This window comes from Haplochromis burtoni, unplaced genomic scaffold (assembly GCF_018398535.1).
Source record: "Haplochromis burtoni strain Fernald_Lab_line unplaced genomic scaffold, NCSU_Asbu1 Contig_139, whole genome shotgun sequence".
NCBI classification, from domain to species: domain Eukaryota; kingdom Metazoa; phylum Chordata; class Actinopteri; order Cichliformes; family Cichlidae; genus Haplochromis; species Haplochromis burtoni.
The window spans coordinates 513,213-519,556 of NW_024582500.1; the positions used below are offsets into that span (position 1 = coordinate 513,213).

General features: G+C 40.2%; 1 protein-coding gene across 7 annotated transcripts in view; it reads left to right on the forward strand.

The window, feature by feature from the left end:
• zranb3 (zinc finger, RAN-binding domain containing 3) overlaps positions 1 to 6,344 on the forward strand; it is a 143,815-nt gene that overhangs the window by 46,696 nt on the left and 90,775 nt on the right. The window lies entirely within an intron of this gene.

The following is a 6,344-nucleotide window of genomic DNA, read 5'->3' on the forward strand; positions in this document are numbered from 1 at the left end:
TTCCCGGCTGCAGACACCTCACTTGCTTATTAACCCTTTAAAGTCGGTCGGAGCGGGCATGCTCCGTTTTGCGTAACTATTTTTAAATCCCGGTAGCACTGCAACCACGTAAGCTAGCGCAATAATTCTTTTTGCATATGAAACCAGAGGAGTTTTTAAGTTTATATATATGGCCCATTGTACCCAAGCAAGCACCTCCCAGCTCACCACACACATATACACACACGTGAAAATTAGTAACATATAGCAATGAATTAATAATATCAATAGCATCGTTCCAGCACCATGGACAGCCACTAAAGCCAGAGGTTGGGGACACAGGCACATTTATTTAGGTTATGCTACCAACTCAGACAGTCTTCAAGTCAGCCAAAATGCAGCAGTGATTTCCAGTAGACCAGCTTCTACATAGATTCCACACATATTACAGTATGAGTGGTAATATAAAAGTGGTAACAGTGTTTCAATCCTTGACAAAAACATGAACACAAACTACTCACTCTTTGAGGAGAGCTTTGCTCACGTCCCGACAGCACGCTCATCCTGCTCTTTTTCCCCTTCCTCTTTTGAGCACCTTTTTTTTTTTTTTTCTTTTTTTAAAAGGTGCGTTGGCAGGTTGGCACCTATTTTCCATAAATGATAGAGAGAAGGATCAGGAAGTACAGCTGACATATTTCCTCGTATGCCCCCCTACCATCAACACTTATCAGGAAAAAAAAGAACCTGTATTTAATCAACTGGCTCTAAAATGATCATTTACATCTGAAATTAAGTTCAAAAGGAAAATGTATGTACATATAGTTAGGCTTTGGTTCACAAGCTAGAACCATGACTTAAACATATAGTGGGTTGTTTTTATAATCTGTCCATCTTTAAATGCAGTGACCAGACAGATGCCATGTAATTTGACTATTCCATAATGCCCTGAGACACTGGCCCTGCATATTTCTCTTCTTTTATAGCTCAGGAATAAAGAGGTTCTCAAATTCCAGGTAACTGAATCACTGAATTAAAGGAATGGGATTAAACTGAAAACTAACAGGTAGCTTGTGGAGCCGCTACATTTTCTGTGTTCTGTGTAAAGCCTTTACACACCGGACGAGTAAAATTTTTACCAATACTTCATACATTAAAATATTTTTCAGACTAATCCTTAATGCAGCCATTCACACCAACCGCGTATTTTCGCAGGACAAAATTTGGGCGTTTATTTTGTCAGATCAAAGTTTGATTTTATTTTTGGATGTGGATATATAATCTGGGCAATCAGACCACTACATTTGGCAGAGAGTCCGCTCATAGCTCAAAACGCACACCGGCACTAAATTTACAATGATATGGAAATCAGACCCACAGCAAGGCTCAGGGTCAGCTGGCTCTCTAAAATGATTTCTCTGCCTCCTCAGATGTGTTCCCAATCAGAGTTCAAATTGTCTCACCGACATCCCAAAATATGTACGAAAGCAGTCATGATCAGTCGTGACCTGGATCAAACCATAAAATTCACCCTGCTTCTGACTTCACCTGAAAAACTGGGTGAACCCAGAACCCAGAAAATCCAGTATGTTTAAAAACATCGTGAGCAGCTCTGGGTTTTTTAGGACATGTTTTTTTGCAAAATCGCAGTGCTTGTGGTGTGTATACACCTTAGATGACAAATTTACATCCAAAAAATTCTGAATTGAATGTTGTATTTTTGCAATACGCTCGCTGTGTAAAGCCTTTTCGAATATGCTGACCTGAAGTGATGAGGTCAGCATATGTCAAAGGAATCCCTGTTAGCTGTTTGTCTTCAGGCTTTCTAAAATGCTTCAAACTGTTTTTTTCCATCTTTGAACTGTATGATGTCAGAAAGGGGCTCTAGGGACAGAAGCCCCACCCACCTGCTGTTTAAACATTCTGTTTGTGACAAGGAGCCAGTAAAAAGAAAGCAGCTACAGATCCACTGTAAGAACAATGAGGATTATTTTGAACTGTTATTCATACAAAGCTGCTCTAGTGGAGTCCAAGAATAAGAGAGGGTCTGGAAATCAGGATCATGGGTCCGAAACAGCAGGTTCTGTGTATAAGTGTCTTTAACAGTAACTGATAGATTACATTTCATGTTCTACTAGCAGGCTTCTTTCTGCATTGCTGTCTGTGCATTATTACAGCCAAACCAGGAAAACGTATATCAGTAAAATCCAGCTTTCAGCCTAACGTCACAACCTTTCTGCAATACTTTTTCTGTCAGCCACTACCACTCAGTCAGGAAGGTTTCTGTTTGCTGAGGCTTTCTGCTCCTAAAAGCTTCAATCTGGTTGCTCTGAGTAGTTTAAAACAAGCTTGAATTTCTGTGATTTTAGCACATGAGCCACTCTGCAAAAGTGAAAGCACCGTTTTTATATTCTTGATATTTCATTTTGGCACAAATGCTTATTCCTGTCATTTCCATTCAAGATTTTGACTTTTTTTTCCCGGCTGCAGACACCTCACTTGCTTATTAACCCTTTAAAGTCGGTCGGAGCGGGCATGCTCCGTTTTGCATAACTATTTTTAAATCCCGGTAACACTGCAACCACGTAAGCTAGCGCAATAATTCTTTTTGCATATGAAACCAGAGGAGTTGTACTTACATCTTATGCCATCAGCTTGTCCTAGGTCACAGTTTCATTCCACATATAGCTTTGCAAAAATTGCATAAAAAGCACTTGCAGCAACAAAAACATAATATTCCAGAAACACGCTTTGCCGATCCGATCAGCTGTTTGTAACACTTCCTACGTCCATCAGCGCGAACTATCGCATGTCCGCCATGTCCTGTCCAAAACCAGAAGTGACGTCATTTTGCAGAAATGTAGTTTTTTACCATCAGGGCCTTATGAGCTTATACTGGTGTTTTTAAAAGTTATGTTTGACTTTCTGTGTCGTTTCTGGGATGCTTAGGACTCATATTGCACTGCTGGAAATGGTTTATTTTGATGCATGCTGCTTTTTTGCAAATTTGCATTGTAAGATTTATTTTCGTTTTTCCTGCAGTGTATAAAAATTGGTGTATTTCAATAATAAAACTATGAAGAAGCTTAAAATAAATTTTCTGTGGTGGGAAACTATTTTGTGCAACTTTTTTGTATTTACAGTTTTGAGGGATAAGCCTCTTAAATTTCTCTAACTAGAAATATATGTTAAAAAAACAAAAACGATTTTACATTTTTTTTTGTAGTTTAAGATAAGATAAGATAAGATAACCTTTATTAGTCCCACACGTGGGAAATTTGTTTTGTCACAGCAGGAAGTGGACAGTGCAAAAGTTATGAGGCAAAAATTAGGATACAATAAGAATAAATACAGTACACAACTGTACAGAATAGAATAAAAAATACTATATACAGTAGAATAAAATAAAATAAATATACAATAAGATAAAAATAGAATACAAATACAAATACTATATACAACTGAGTAAAAATACAACGATGACAGAAAGGATTATTGCACTTAGTATTATTGCATATGTATGGATGTGTGTGCTTGATCAGTTAAAGTCTTTGTTGTGGAGTCTGACAGCAGTGGGGAGGAAAGACCTGCGAAATCTCTCCGTCCCACACCGTGGGTGCCGCAGTCTCCCACTGAAGGAGCTGCTCAGTGCTGTCACAGTCTGCTGCATGGGGTGGGAGATGTTGTCCAACAGGGATGACAGCTTAGCCGCCGTTCTCCTGTCACTCACCACCTCCACTGGGTCCAGAGGGCATCCTAGAACAGAGCTGGCCCTTCGGATCACCCTGTTCAGTCTCTTCCTGTCCCCAGCAGAGATGCTGGGGACAGGAAGACCACGCCATAAAAGATAGCAGAAGCCACCACAGAGTCATAGAAGGTCTTCAGGAGTGGGCCCTCCACTCCAAACGACCTGAGTCTCCGCAGCAGGTACAGCCTGCTCTGCCCTTTCCTGTAGAGGGCGTCTCAGTTATGAGTCCAGTCCAGTCTATTATTGCACCTTTTTGCAATTTATGTTATTACTATGCACTTAATGCATTCATATTAATAGAATTTGGGCTGTAATGGTTGTATTGATGTATATCAACTTGAAATGGTCCCAAAAATGGCACTACAACATGTAAAAATATAATATAAGCTCTGGCGCACTTGGTTCTATGTCTTAAATCTATGTAGTCTTAAAGGGTTAAGTGTAACGTGAAAGTACTAAATGTGTAGATTGTATTCATATTTCACTTTCACTTCCTGGCTTACCAGAGGTAATTGGCCCCATGCTTAAGTTTTATTCCTTCATCCATAGTCCCGCTGTGTTTAGAAGTCAAATCCTTCTCATGGCTGTGATTATACCTTCGACAGGGTACTAAGCTCTGAGCTGTGCCAGTTGGGCTTTTACTTACAGTAGATGTTAGTCGTGAATTATATGAATCTGCATCTTATCAGGTACGTTTAGCCGCATCGTTTGGATGATTAACAAATTAGTTTATACACTGAGACGCTTCGAGCCGTCCACATTCTTGAGGGAAACTCTTCTTTTGCTTTCATAGTAAGTAAACTTTACTTCCACAACTTCTTCTCAAGTCATCACAAGCAAACGATATCTCAACCTGTGAAAGAGTTCAAATGTGTGTTTGCGGATGTGCGCTCGCACGTGCGTGTGTGTGTCACTGAGGTCGGGGAGGTGTCGGCTGAATGTAATGTAGCGGTGCAACGTGTGATAGCACATTCCTGCTTGAGACGCTCACTCCGTGGTGCATTCGCACTCACTAATTAACAGAAATGAGCTAAAAAAGGAACGACAAGCAACGCACTGTGATGAGAAGCTTGGCAGGGACAAGCGACTGTGCTCCAATTACAGTGTTGTCACTGTTTTTTCTGCTCCGCACGCTCTCATTCTTCACCTGGTGTCAAACTAGTTGGAAGTTTTTATCATCAATGGGTTTTTTTTTCCACACCAGCTAATAAACAACTCAGTTTTACGGCCTTGAGATATTGTTTATTCCTGCTAAGTCTCCGTGAGCACATTTATTTGACCTTTATTTTTCCAGGAAAAGTCAAACAGACCTGTGTGTTCTTTCTCAGCGCAGTTCTCCTTCATATTCATGCAGTTACAGCTACATTCACACGCGGGAGCGCCACAGTGCGAACACGCTATCCTACTGTCGGCCACCGCGCAGCTCCGCGGGACAAATGGCCCCAAATCAAAAGAGTGAGGTCACCGCGGCACATCAGCGGCGCAGTGAAGGTCGAGTTCAGGTTTAATAAACATGGCAGCCGCCCGCTCCCTTTGTTTGGTGTTTCATTATGCTATCAAATATTGTGTTATTAGCGGCGTTCTCGTTTTATTTAATTCATTGCAGCTCCCCTGCTGATGTCTTTGATGGTGTATCCATTCACATTTCTCTTATTGAAATGTCTGCAGGAACCTAGAATACAGGTTAATGAAGTGCTACACTCCTTTAATGTTCCAGCACCAATCTGCACCACCTTTTTACAGACAGACAATACCATTCCTCTCAGTTTGAAGCTTTATTTCTCTTCAACAACCACACACCACATATCTCGTCCTGTTTTTGGCCCGATTCTTTTGCTAAAGAATAGAGGTACGAGTGCTGGATAATAAGCATAGACTATGTACAAAAGGTGATTGTTGCCAACATGTTGGCATCCATTGGTGTTTGTTCTGCTGATTTAAAGCCTTTAGTTTTGTGTTTTGGCTGTCACCATCCCGTTAGCTTTGAAACAAGTTTCAAATGGGTGCTAATTGTGACTTCCAAAAAGCAGGCTTACATGATTAAGCCCGATCGCTAAATGATTTTTAAAGAAATACTGATATTATGATACCTCTTTGATATTCATTTCTTTCACACACACAAAACATAAAGAGGTCTTCCTAACTGTTCTTATGTATAGTATTTACTCATTTATGCTCAAACCTGTGCCGAGTCTCCACTGGTGGACGAACTAAGCCTTGTTTTCAAACCCCTGTTTTGGTACCGTTCTCTGAAAAGGCTCATTTTTCAGGTACAGTTGGTCATTTTAACTTGTGACTCTTTTTCTGAGCCTGCTTAAACTGGACTTTTGAAGAATTGCAGTACTTTCAAACTGGTTTTATTTTTCAGCTTAAATTGCTGCTGGAGATTAACACAGATTTACCAGCTCTTGCTCTAGTCAACAGACTGGCTTTAACCTTGGTCAGATGTGACCAGTAGGGGTGGGTTTTAATAATCGATTCATCGATTAAAATCGATTCTGGCTTGGATAACGTGATATCGATTCATTAAAATCTATGTTTTTCCTTTTACTTACTTCCGAAAAGAAAACCTAATTTCTGCTGTTCAATAGGCTTCTGAACAAATTTAAACTTTTTAAAA